This window comes from Chiroxiphia lanceolata, chromosome 1, assembly GCF_009829145.1.
Source record: "Chiroxiphia lanceolata isolate bChiLan1 chromosome 1, bChiLan1.pri, whole genome shotgun sequence".
Lineage (NCBI taxonomy): Eukaryota > Metazoa > Chordata > Aves > Passeriformes > Pipridae > Chiroxiphia > Chiroxiphia lanceolata.
Genome location: NC_045637.1, coordinates 106,461,767 through 106,476,145, shown reverse-complemented (window position 1 = coordinate 106,476,145; position 14,379 = coordinate 106,461,767). Strand labels below are relative to the sequence as shown.

General features: G+C 41.8%; 1 protein-coding gene across 13 annotated transcripts in view; it reads right to left on the bottom strand.

Annotated features, from left to right (window-relative positions):
* Positions 1-14,379, bottom strand: part of ARPP21 (cAMP regulated phosphoprotein 21) — a 196,569-nt gene that overhangs the window by 132,777 nt on the left and 49,413 nt on the right. The window contains exon 1 of one of the 13 annotated variants that reach the window (XM_032703246.1): positions 7,343-7,808. The exons of 6 other annotated variants lie outside the window; for them this stretch is intronic. The gene's annotated coding sequence lies outside the window, so the exon portion shown is untranslated. Of the gene's footprint in view, positions 1-5,488; positions 5,878-5,906; positions 6,586-6,682; positions 6,752-6,835; positions 7,288-7,342; positions 7,809-14,379 lie in introns of those variants that run through there. 6 more of the 13 variants (XM_032703262.1, XM_032703280.1, XM_032703303.1 and 3 more) reach the window with 6 other exon arrangements.

The following is a 14,379-nucleotide window of genomic DNA, read 5'->3' as shown; positions in this document are numbered from 1 at the left end:
ACACATAAAGGTGGTAAATTTGTTTTGTTTTCCAACTTACGTCTATGAGTTAAAGTTTTCCCAAAAATTACACCTGAATAAAACACAGTTTCATTAGCATTTCCTCATAATAGTACATGTTATGAAATACAGCACCTTAGGATGCTCTAAGTCACTCATTATGCTTTCCTTTTAGATCCACATTCAGAATTTTCCTTTTTTTTCTTCTTTTTTGGTTTTTTTTTGTTTGTTTGGTAGGAGAAACACTGATTTTTTTCCTAAAGGAACAAAAACTGAAAGCATGAAAGTCAGACCTTCTCACTTCAGATTTCATAGCTCATAAACCACACAAATTATAAAGCTATCAGACATTTCCTGAGCTTACATTAAAATCTGTAGTGAGCCTTTAGAGTGGACCAATTTACTTGATGTGTTTCTCTTAAAGCTTTTATGACACCATAAACATTTCTGACTCCATGACAAACACTTTATAACGCATTAAGCAACCTCACTTAAACTGTTCTAAATGTTACGCCAATGGCAATGTATTTAGAAATGGAGTAGTCACTTGAAAATGGAAAAATCTCAAGGTATAGTTTGAACCACCGCAATATATGATTTACTTTTGTGCAACAGAGGGCAAACCATTCCAAATAAACTTCAGTGGCACCGACACCCAAAAAGCACAAAGCTGGCACGTTCTTCACAAGCACATAATGCTGCACCTATTTCACGAGAGCATCAACACCACTAAAATTTGCTCCCCAGTAAAACTTCCCAATTAATTCAATATATAGTTAAACACTTCACGTTAATTAATAACAATTTCTTTGTATTCATAAAATCCTTCTAATCACTACAGTTTATCTTCATTAGCTTCATTCTACTGAGAAGCCTTGCCATCCCTCTACTTAGGAACAAATTGTGATAACTTCCTTCACAGTAAAAAAAGCATTATATCGTGAGAAGCTCTTCAGGTCACCAAAAGCAAGATGCATGCATTCCTTGTGAAGAAAAGTAGCACAATCTGGCTCTTATATTTAATCATAAAATTTACAAAATACTTTTTGTATTGAAGGCACATGAAAACTTCAACTCATGAGACAATAAAAATACAAATACTGCAACACGATTCATTACTGATGAAATTATTAGCTGTTCAGGCATGCTTTTGATAACAGAATTCAAATCCTAGAACATAAAACTGGCTCTGATGATTTTATTAATCCAGTAAAAATCACTACTCTGTGGCTGTAAAAACTGAGATAAACAGAAGCTTGAAAGTAGGTGATTCATACATATTTGATTTTTATGTTTTAGCATCGATTACAAACAGAAGACAAAAATTTCGAGGAATAAAAAGCAGAGTATTTAACTGTGGGGGAAAGGGTGTGGGGGTATTTGTTGTTTGTTTGGGTTTTTTTTAAAATGTTGAGGTTTTTTTAACACCATCCAGTTGACCATTTAAGCTTGTCTTTGAATTGAAGGCATCCAATTTAGGAAAAAAGAACATTTATTAGTCGGAAGATTTACTAAGCTCCTAGAATTTTAACACAGGCACTGTATAAACAGCTCATAAATAAACCATAGTATTGCCTAAGACTAAATTATGAACATAGTACAAAGCATTAAATTACAAAAACACTTTTAGGACTTTGCTTTCTCATGGTACTACTCTTTGTTAACTGTGACTCTTGGCCTTAAAAGACCAAGATCAGACATCTGATCTTGATGAAGAAGCATGTAAGTGTCCCAATTTCCCTGTGAACATTTTCTTTCACTTATAAAAATGTACTTCTCACCTTACATACTTCAGCATCTGCTATGTGAATGTCTGCCCTAAAAACTGCCTTACATGGTTACTGCCTCCATACATTGCCAGTAGCTAGAAAATACTCTAAACCCCCTGCTTCAGAAAGTCATTAGATATCCAAATCATAAATTTCAAATTCCCAGCTGTCACCGCCTAACTATGCCTTCTGCATTTCAGCTTAGTCATGATATATGACATTATCACTCTCTTACACTTTATATGTTCTTCAGCATTAACCAAACAACTTGCTTAGTATTCCTTTTGACCATGTTTACCACAGTAGCAATTAATTCATCTAAACAGTCATCACAAACTCACTCCTGTAAAATGAAATTTTGTTTACCCCTTGTTTCTGTATTTCTCTCTGTATTTAGTTCACTTTTTCCTCTTGGTAACAGGGACTGTAAGTGTAAGGGGGGGCGGAGAAAAAAAGTGATGTAACATTTTCATGTAACAGCTTATTAGCTATTTAGGACTCTAGAATGATATAACATGGTTTAAAGATCCCACCCTATGACTAAAAAATTATACATTTGAATGAAAGGAGACCTTTTCCGCAACATCTTTTTCCAAGAAACCATAAAGAAGTGTACTTAAGTTGGATTACCAGAAAGCCTGGAAACAACAGTGAAAAAGGAAGAAGTACCAAGTATCAGCAACATATAAACAGGTGGAAGAGTGCAGCTGTCGCAGGACATTATGGAAGTGTTTGCTTGGGGCATTTTCCCTAAAGTGACACAGAGCTCCAGTACTCTTCCCCTGGAATTAATGTAATTTGTAACTTTGGATTGCGTATGCCACACATTAAGCATTAAGATAGATTATTTATATATTCTTCCAAATGAAGATGAACTAAGGAAGAACATAGAAGCTTATAGGGAGCACTCTTACATAGGGTCAGTGGCAACGCATCATCCAATTTATCTACTGTAAAACCACTGTATGAGAGAACACGGAGTCTAAAACTGCAGTTACCTCAAACATCTAAGCCGCAGCAAAGTCCTATAACTAAGCAGTTTGGACCCTCAGTGACAAAAAACTTGGCAAGAACCCATCATACACATTATTTATTAAAAAATTAGTTTTAATTAAAGTAGAAAGTATTGTAGTTCTATAGTGTGGTGTCTTTTTTATTTCTCTAATAAACTGTGTATAAGTGCACACTAGCATACTCATGCAAACCACAGTGGCTGTTCCACCGATTTGGGTTTAAGTCTCTTTCTTAAGGCAGAACCAACAAAAATATATCCTGTCCATGAACAGTAATCAGTATGTCTACATGAATTTATAGGCATGTTCAATTTACTTATAAAAAAACCACAAAACCAAACCAGACACGAGTCATTATTTGCACTTCTTCTGAAGTTAAATACTTGCTAGAAAGGTATACCATTAAATTACTACGTAAAAAAATATTTTAATAGTTACAAACAAACATGTAAATTTATTTACATCTACATGTTTCTGAAAGTCAGTATTGCACATACGAAGTGGAAAAATTAAAAAACAAAGCAAACACCAGCAATTAATCAGGGAGACTTATCATCCAGGAGTGACCCACTTATAATGCTGGAGACTGGAATAGGTCCCAATTGATGACTGTCAAAAACTAGATGCATGACCTCAGATGGTTTGCATAATTTATCTGCAATTCAATTTACCCAGCCTTAATTGGGGTAAATCTAACTTACCTGGATTGCAGTTTGTCATCAAAATAGAATGTGTCCTAGAAATGCGTGTTACCACTCAGATACAAAAGTATTCATACACAATACTTTAAGTCTCCAGAATCAAGTACTCTCCACTGGATCATACAAAGTCTTTGCCATTTATTACTTGTTTGATGAATGTTTCAATCTTCTAGAAGAAAAAGGGAACCATTTGCTTACTACCTGCTGAGAACATTAATGCAGCACTTCAAATCTAATAAATGAATGAGCAGGGGACAATTGGATTTTGCAAGTTTATTGCATGGTAGTTACATTACTTCTCAACTGGCCAATCTTTAATATTTTTGAAACGACATTACTTAACAAAAAGCATTTCCTTTAAATAATCATGTACCCTACAAATTGTCTTTAAAACTAAGCAAAGAAATTAGACTGGGAGCACTCACTGGATCAAGCCGTTCATTTGTGAGTAGTCCCTATAAACAAGGATTTGCCAATCTGCCAAACTAATTTTCCTACTTTGAAATTAATGTCATCAAAATTGATAATACCACTCAATGTAAGTTACAGATCTCTGCTGTAAGCAGAGAGGTGTTACCATCAGTTGGCGTAAATCTACACTGTTCTTAAAACCAATGGAACTACATCAATTTACAGCTGCTGAATATTTGTCCCTGTGTCTGTTTTTAGCACTGATAAAACCACTGAATAAATTTTAAAGCTCCCATTGACTGCAGCAAGACCAATGCCTACAGGAGGCAAGAGAGACTATAAGTAAGCCATCCTAGAATTAGTGCACTTTTTCCCTGCTATTAATTCCAAGTTTAAAGTTAGTTGTTAACTTCCTGGGAGGAAGCCAAGAGCACAGCAGATTTTAGAACTTCTTAGGTTCTTTCATGTAATCCCAGAAATTCTGTTTAATAACACTGATTTATCAGGCCAAGTCCAGTTTACTGTAATCATGCAAATAACCCTCAAAAAGCCCAAAGGAAAAGCAGCACCATCAGGAAAACATGATTTGGCCCACAGTTTCATTCCAACAGAATGTAGTTTCAAAGTGACTATTGCACTGCTGTTCTCTCCCTGATAGCTATAATTCCACCTGTGTTTAAAATCTCTTTGCATTTCCTCTACCACCCTTATGTAATTTTTCCTTCATGGGTACGATGTGGTGTAACACTTGTCTAAGCAATCCTCACTTGCACACTTAACCCTGGGGTACTCAAAAGTACTAGAATACAGTGAAAAGAAACAATTGCTCGAAAAAGGATTTTGCAGGAGGGGTACTCAGTTGTTTCTTAGACCACCATCCTGTAAAACTGCAGGCAACACAGACAAAATACAGTTGTTTCACAGAAGACATCTTTAATCAAGGCGTGTTTCTCTACACGATCCTAAGTGTATGGATTCTTGCAAATAGCTAATAAACATATTTCTGAGTACACTGAACTAAACAGGGCAGTTTTCAAAAGTATCTCCATGCATCTCACCAAGTGGCATACACCGTAATTATCTATAGGTATTTTCCTTTAGACATAAATAGGAAGAGATTTACAGCCACTTGCATTCTGTAACCATTGCATGCAACGATGATTTTTAATAGCAACTGAATTAACTTTTAACTGCAAGGAATAAAAACTCAAAACTTCTGCTTCAGGACGCTACCAATAAGAATAAAAATAGTTAATTATTAAAACCGGTTATCAGAAGGAAAAAAAACAACTTCAGATGTTCTTTAACGCTCCTCCATTGTAAGATACTTCAATATTTAAAAGAAAAAGAATTAAAATGGAATATTCCTCTTCAACTTAAGCATACCCATAGAGAATCAGATTTATCAACAGCACAAAATAAGCTCCTACCTACAGTTTGCTTCATGCAACTTTTTAGAAGAACATTTTTTAAAAAATCCTCCTAGACACCACAAAACTGTTCAATTTAAAATCAGCTAATCGATCACCTTTCTGTAGAGCTGCATTTCTTTTCTCTAATGTAATAGAAATATTTGAGGGATTTCCGTTTTTACCTTTGCATTTTTCCATTTCCAGTATCCATAACCAATCATCGCTCTGCTCTTCCATTATGCTTCATATATTGCAGAGTGAGAAGCATCTTCATTAAATAGTATTAAAAATAGAACACACCCGATCTCCCCACCGGAGCATGCTCTGACAGTGCTGATACCACAGCTTTCAAGGTAACCATGCCCAGCTGGGAACTGAGAGGCAAAGTCAGTGCGAGATTAGCAATTTGCAAGCCCAATTGTGCACACAAACTTGCCTCGATCCGTGACGAAGACTGCTAAAACAGAAATCAGCGTGCAGTTAAAGTATACAGCTGAAAAGTTGCAGGTCAGTTTACAGTACGGGTTGTTTGTTTGGGGTTTTTTTTTCCCCTCCCCATCACCCTCAGCTTCAATTGCTTTGTACTTGCCTAAAACGTACATATGCTATTTAGAAGAAGGCGCACCGGGCATGCATCTGGCTCAGCATTGCAACGGCAGAGAAGTCAAACAGATGATGCACAGACACTTGTGTCGCTCTCTAATGTCTTTGTTTCCCCTCCCGGCACATTTACAGCGATGTCACACGGTGGCGGGATGAGTTTTAAGCGAAACCGCACACACCTGGAAGCGCAGAGACACACCTAGCACGTAAAAATGCACTCGAAATCTGAGCGTGTTCCCCCCGCAGGCTGACACGGTAAATGAAGGCGAAATAAATAACAGCAATTAAACAAGGCTGCGCAATGGCTGCGCTCGATGAGCATGTCTGGGTTAGAGTTACAAGCGATATCGTTTGAGACGCACAGACAAGTAGACAGAATATACTAAGCGGAGTACCGTGAACTGCTTTTTGTGAAAACAGGACACCTAATAATATGCATGTAACTCCCGAACCGGGACCCTCCTCCACTGCATGCAAAAAGAGATGCTAAGGAAGCACCAAGTAAATCTGTTGCCCTCAAATCTCCACCCTTCAGAACAATGCCAGTCCAAGCAGCCCAGGCTTGCCCTCCAGCAAACACGGCTTTTGAAAGCGGATCCCTGGATGCTGTTCGCAAATCAGCGAGTAAAAGTTGAGATTTTCTTTAAGTTTGATCCGTTTTAGCTAAAATGACAGCTGAGAGGACGGAGCTCTCCCCTTCCCCCCCTCCCCCCGCAGATCCCCTCCCCGGCGCTCGTCTCCCCACCTAGGTTCCCGGACAGCGGCCACCTCACCTCCGCGCCGGACCCCGACCCGCCTCAGCTCCGGCCAGCAGCGCCTCTGGCGATGACCGGCCGGCGGCCGAAACTTTGGGAAGCCGCCGCCCTCCGCAGGGCAGACGGCCCCGCGACCACGCCGAGACCCGCAGCGAGCCCTCCCCGCCCTACCTGGCTGTCACCACCGCTATGCTGCCGCTCCGCAGTCCCGTGCACGGCTCCGGCTCCAGCAGCGATAGCATCCTGCCCCGCCGGACTATGAACGACACCCTTTTTTCCTTTCTTTTCCCTCCCACTCTGGTAAATACCGCATCTTAGAGCCGGAATCCTGCGGCCGCTATTAATAATTGCACATCGCACGCAATAAAGGCAAGCCCCGGCTGCATACACAGCTCCTGTTTCCCTCTTCCTCCGCTCCACATTCTCCAGCCGCCCTGACCTCAAAAATTAAAAGATCACGGGGAAAGGTGGGGGGGGGATGGGGCGAATGACTCCAACGAAATGACAGAAAACATGCTGAAAAGAAAAAAAATAGACAAAAAAAATCGCAACAACAAAGAACATCACGCCACACAAATGTCGACAGATTCTGCTTTTGCTTCTTTGGGGGTTGTTATCGGGGTTTTTTCGTTCCTTTTTTTGTTGTTGTTGTTGGTTTTGTTTGTTTGTTTGTTTTACCTTGCCTGCAAACGGGATCTGCCCCCAGCGTCTTGGCGGCTCGGGTTATTTTTGTTTGTTTGGTATTTTTGGTTGGCCGGTTTGTTTATTTTTGCTGCGGATACGCTGCTGTTACAGTACAGTGCGTGTCTTCCTGAAAGACATGGTCTCTTCCTCCGCCTCCGCCGCGGGAGGAGATCCGCCGCCGCGCCGCGCTGCTGCCCGGGCGCGGTGGCCGCGGCGGCGCCGCCCGACCCGCCGGCCGCCTCCTGCCTCGCCCCGATCCGCCGCCGCCGCCGCCTGCCTCTGCCCGTCCTCTCCCGGCGCCCGCCTGGATCCCCGTGTGGCTCGCTCCTCTCTGCCTGTCCTCCGTCCTTTATCTGCCGCGCTCGCCGGCTGTACTGTCTGTCTGCGAGTCTCTCCCTCTCCCTTTCTCTGTCTCCCCGCCCACGCAGCGTGGTGCGCCCCGGACCGCAGGCAGCGCCGCGCTCCGGCTCCGCTCCGCGCCGGCTCCGCGCTCGCTGCGCTCAGCGCCGCCGCCGCCGCCCCGGCTGGCACTGCCTCGGCCGCCGCACAGGAGCGGCCGGCCCCGCCGCCATGGCGCTCCCCGCCCTCACCCCACCCAGAGCCCCACGCAGCGCCCGGAGCTGCCCGCCCGGGCTCCGTGTCTGTCTATGTGTGGGGTGGCTCTGTCTGTATGTCTGAGTGTCTGCCCGCCCGTGTGCGTGTGGCTTCCCGCACGCCGGCCCCTCCAGTCACACTGCTTCTCCCCCCCGCCACCACCAGACAAACCCTCCCCGTCAGCCCATCCCCAGCCAGGAGCAGAGACAAAGCACCCGAGCGGGGCTAATAAGGAGAAAGCTCGTTAATCCCCTCCGATTCCTTGTTATTTGCTCCCACCCACTCCCCGTCGCCCTCAACACACGCTCAAACACCCCACCTCGCTCTCCCAAGACAAAAAAAAGAGGGAAGGAAATGGGCCCTTGACTCCAGAGGGCAGCTTTAGTGAAGGTCGGGGGGGGGGGTGGTTTTAATTATTATTTTTGCTTGTGAAACCTGACAGCCTCCGCGTTGATCAGCCGAGCTGCTGAAAGGGGAGGGGGAAAAAAAAAAAAAAGACTGCAGCAGATTTTGGGTAGTAGAAGATAAACCACTGAAAATGGGGCACATGATCCCCTTCCCCCTCCCCTGCCCAGCATGACTCTATCTAGGATCTGGCTTGATGATATTTCTCCTAGAGCCTCGCTGCACACCATCAAGACAGAGGGAAACAGGCAATTCAGCGGCACATGCATTTCCAGTACATAAAACCCTGCTATCCATTTAAAACCCGAGCCTCATTTTACCCAATTGAATACATCCAGGCATTCATTCTGCACCCAGCCGAGAAAAGGGCATTTACCTCTTTGGTAGGTGGCTATTAATATGCAGTAAAATTATAGCTGTACAATGCCAAATGTAATTGCCATAGATCATTTAGAGCAGATCCAGCAATTCAGCTGCTGGAAATGCATGTGAATAACCATGCATCTGGTACAATGCCCTCTACTACAATAACCTGAAAGGAGACAGAAGTGTCTGGTACTAGCTGCAATTAGTAATCCTATGGATGAAAAATAAACAGTCAATAAGTACAAAGCAGCAAGGTCCTACGAAATATAGCGATCATTTCTGTCTACGGCAATACAAATAACCCAACTCCCACAGACAGACAATTCGTATTTAAAATACACAGTTAAAAATGCACTCCTTTCATTATGTGCTTTCAGAAAGTCCTAGTTATGAAAGACAGCTTGCTACGATTAATGAACATAGTAGAACTTGCATACCAGTAAATATGGACAAATATACAGAAGGCTGGGGGAGGATGGAGGGAAATGTTTGCTTTAGTAGATATTATCCTGGCACCCCTGGAATCCCTCTTTCCCCTCAGAAGCAAACACCTGCTTTTACTGGGGACCGCTGAATGGAATCAGACTGGAAGAATACAGTGAGCGATGAACCACAACAGGGTGTGCATTAGCCTGCTCTTGGTGCACGCCTCAAGTGATCAGAGGCATTCAGCCAGGCACACCAAAACCTGTTCTGCTAATGCACCTCCTGATGTGGCTTCCTCCTGGGATGGTCATGTGTGGCTCCATCTACTTTTAAATTCATTCTTTAACATATTGCCACACTGTGCTACAAGTTCAATCTGAAAGCAAAAAGATCAACAGAAAGGCTATAAATGGCACTAGTCTGCTACAGTTGGTGACAGGGCAAGGACCAGCTCTTTGCTTTTTGCCATTTGATGTTTCAGCCCTCTCCATAGTAGGCCAAAGTTAATTTTCCAAAATGGCTATCAAAACTGTTCTGAACATGCACTGAAATGCACAGGACCTCACCTAGCTGCTGCACATCATTCTTTCCCTTCCAAGCAGATAAGCGAGAGAATGCACACTGCAACAGGACACAAAAGCAGTACTTGCTGGTGCCTTCACCAAACAGCTTGCAACTCACCTACAGGAGGAGAAGGGGTGAGGGTAGTGAATGTTTCAGAACCTTGCTCCAGTCACTAGACACAATGAACCTGTTCAACAGCCACGTATCCACAGCTTGTCTCCCACCATTGAGATACTGGAGTGCCAAACCTATGTGTCAGATCTGTAAGTAGATAAAAATTAATCCAAGCTGTGGTCTGGCAGTTCACTCTACCTTCTCCTATGTGGCGGGATGTGCTTGGGGTGAGTTACCAAGTGTTAAAAGATGCCAGCTATAGCAACACCAAAGGAAATAATCGGGGAAAAAAATAACCAAACAGTATCACTCCAGTATCATGTAAGCAGTATTTCAACTCAGAACGGTGAGCAACATCAAATACAGCATGTGCAAATAAGTGAAATTGCCTCCCTTTGTTGAGAAGTCAGCTCAGACCTTCTTGTTCAGATACTAACCTGACAGAATATGCAGCCTACTTCCCCTCCTTCAGGACTTTACAAAAAAGAAACATCACAATCATTGCACAATCATAATTTTAAAGAGGTGGCAAACTACAGCAATGACTTGCTGCTGCCTGTCCTGATTTATAAACATGCACAGGGATAACTGTCCATTTAAGCCTCATGAAAGTCAGCAGAAGCCATGTGTTTAAGCAGAGGTAGAATTTGATAAACTCTTCAGACCTCTGACACCTTTTTCTGTTTAAGTAGTCAAATTTTGAGGGTAATCAGGAAAAAAAAAAAAGACACAGGACCTACTTCTACAAATACTTTCTTGAGTAATGCATTTAATTAATTAACCAGCAGCACATGCTTTCTAGGACTCTGGTATTGCCAAGTGCCCCTGCACAACAGAACCATGTGTAGTGGTGAAGCATATGTGTGCTATAGGTACACAAAATTCCTACAGACAACACCAAACACTTCAGCTCAAGGTACTTTCAAGGCATGACAACAGATTATATTACCTGTTCACTGTGAACACGCTTTTTAACTATGATATCTCAATTTCACTTAGAAATCAAGAAAATCTTAATGGGCTTTCAAAAACCGGTATCTGATTGGAAGTATGAGATGTCAGACAAACATACAGAGCTTCTTGCAGTTCTGCAATCACAGGAGATTCTTGTGATAGAAGGCATAGAGTGTTACTAAATACATTAATAAAAGCTTACACGACTGGTTGCAGATTTCTGCTGCTTCTTGTCATTTTTCAGTGAAAAAAAACCCTAGCATATAAAGTCTATTGTGTTTTGGAGTTATGGAATGGTTCAGTTTGAGGCCAAACAGTATAAGCTAACTGTTGATGTTTTTTATCATAATTTTCTGTGAAAGAGATCAGTTTTATGGGGTTTTAATTTATTTTTAAACTTTTTCTTCCTTTTTATGCCCTACATGTTACAAACAAATTAATCATGCATGGTTTGCAGATGGACTTAAAAATACTGTGCTTCTATTTAAAGTGGCACTTTACAATATGTAAATATAGCCAAATTGCTCCAGTTTTACATACTTCTCAGGAAGAGCTGAAACATTTTTCCAGCTACAACATCTCAAGGAAAGGAAAATTAACCAAGCAATTTGCGTAAACCATGTACTGATAGCTCAGATTTGATACAAAAAAACCCGAAGCTTTATGCTCTTTCCAATGAATTCAGTAAGAATTTTGCAATGGATTTCATTAGGATTAAGATCAGGTACCTAAATCTCAGACTCTCTCTTTGGAGAAAGATCAATGAACAACCCTTTAAAATATAATCTGTTGCTAGAGGGGCTGGGGAAGCTTTTTTTTCCACTGAAAGCAAAGCATCATTTCTTTGTGTTTGACACTTGAAATCCCCTCTTAGTTTCTTTTAGAAATCCCAAAGTGTTTGATGTGCCATATCTGTGTATCTTGAAAAGGATATTCCGGTGTGGAGTTCCTCGCCCCACAAAAAAAAAAAAAAAAAAAAAGATGGCTGATCCCCCCTAAGACAGAAACTGTAGCTCTTGCTCAGCTCTGACTTTCAGAAGAAGAGGAGTAGGAATTTGAACTCTGGCTTTGACAGCTAGAATTGGTGCAAATGGTTTCCCCTATTGTGGCCTTTAATTTATATTTACAGGCAGGAGGACTGGGGGACTTTCATGTCACAGTGTTAGAGAGGCAGTGGACTGTTTCATGGGCTGAAGAGTGGCTGGCAGCTCCAAAAGGGATATTCCAAAGTAATCCAGAGGCCACACAAAGGGTTCAGCGTGGTATCCTTCTGACTCAGTTATATTGCTGACAACACTGAAAGAGCTGTGACAGGTTGAGAGATGCAGGCAGTGGGCAGCTGTCTGTTGCTCTGAACAGAAACACATCTCTGATATAGAAACTTAGCATAGCAGTATTTTTTATAATAGGTATGTGTGGTGTCCACCGTAGGACAAAGCTGCAAAACATGAAGTGGTGAGTAATAGAAAGAGCAGTAAGAAGAGAGAGTGAGCAAGAATGTTGTGAGCTGTGGTATTACGATGGGCCAGAGAGAAAATGGTGGGAAAAAGAGGAGGAGGGAGAGTCCCAGGTAGGGAATGCAGTGAGTTATCTTGAGATCTGTGATTCATTGTGGGGAATGTGCACTACCTGCACATATTAGAGTACTGTAGGGAAGAAATCAGGCTGAGGAAATTCTGAAGTCTTCCGATAGGATTTATGAGCTTTAATAATCCAATGGCTCAGGGTCACCTAAGAGCCCAGGAACTGCTTGGCTCAGAAGTATGAGTGACTCTAAGGAGACATATGACAAACACAGCATCTGCAGGAGTGTAGTTACAGTCCTTGGCATAGGAGCCATAAGAATCACAAACAAGTTCACCAGCACAAAACAGTTTCCCATCAAGACCTTATCAAGAAAAGTCTTTATTGCAACCCTTTGTTTAAAGCAAAGTATAAAAGCGAAGCTTTCCTCCTAGCACACCTGTCTAGAAGACAAGCTTGGGTGACAATTTTCAGCTATCACAATAAGATGTGGCTTTCAACACAGGTACATGGTGCCTCTCTCACTGCTGAAACATCACCAGACCTACACCTGCCCTTAAGGTGCCCTGGAAGAAGGGAAGTGAGGGACTAGGGAAGTTCATGGGTGAGCAAGTGGATTGAGGAAATGACATAGTGGGGGAAAGAAGAAAAAAGCAATGTCAAGAGGATTCCTCACTTACTTTCTAGAAATCCTGCCAGATCAATATTAGGAATAGCAATATTGATTGCTATTGCAATTGTAGGCTTGTGCAGTTGTAGGCTTGGTTTAACACTCAAAAGCAAGTATGTTTTAGAGAAGACCAACACCTCACCTGTAGATTGGATACTATATGAAAATTTAGAGAATGAAGTTGGAAAATGATTTGGAGGTGGAAAAAGAAAGATTTACTGTGCCAATCAGCCCCTGTAACTCTGACTACTCACTAACTACCAACTTTTCCATTTGAAATTCCCCTGAACATGTTGCCCTCTTAACTTTTGCTTCTAGAACATCTAGTCTTCTCTGAAATGCATGTTTTTGAATGTAAGAGTTTAAGAGAAGCCTCCCATTTTCATGAGGCCTAGAACTACCTTGAAGGTATTTTTCACAAGTAACTCGATGCTACACTACTATGTTGACACTCTTCAACCAGATTCCATTTTTCAGTTTTCCTTTAAAATTTTTAAGAATCGTATTTAACTTCTCACATCAGAATCCCTAGAAAGGATCCTGGCCACAATGTCTGTGTAGCCTAGATGTATTGCTTTCCTGTTGCCCACCCTACTTCACTGCAGTATGCTCTGGGGCTCACACTGGCCACTTTCTTTAAGTCATCCAGTTAGAGAAGCAGCAAACAACAAACATTGGCCACAAACCTTATTCAAGAGGAGGTGAGGACACCCTCCACAAAAAAGAGAGCTAAGAGAGTAACATAATTTGCTGGCAGATCAGTTCCCTCACAATACATGTGAGATTAAGTCGTTGCCCCCTGTAAGGCCATGTTGTGCTTGATATACAAAACAGTGTGCAGATGTGCCAAAGAACAGGAGCAAACTGGGAAAAAAAATCCTCAACAAAACTAAACAAACCAAACAAAAAATTCCAACCTGTGCTAAATCACTTTTCCAAAACCTGCCCTTTACAAACTACTGGAGGCAGCTTCTCTTTACAGCTTATGTATAATCATATTAGTTTTGTTCATCCTCAGTAAAAATGACCAGAAAATGCACAAATGTAACCTCAATTTAGCATAGTCAGCACGACTCTACTTTGAACCATCCTACTCAAAGATCCCAACAGTAGCAGCAGCCCTGCAGCAAGCAGAGAATAATTCCTGCTAAGTCATTTGAAAACCCTCTCAAGTTCTGTTAATGATGATAAAATGTGGCCTTTGTCATACAACTGGGAGTCTTGGAGGTTTTTTCGAGGAGCTATGGGTTAAAATCCTACTGAGGTTATCACCTTAACTTCGCTTTTAGTGAGGTTATCACTCTTCCCTTTGACTCATTCGGGACAAACGTTACTTTACTTAAAATTCTCAACCAAATATGAGTTTAATTAGCATTAATTTAACAATTTGCACTGTTACATCTTTAACATTTTG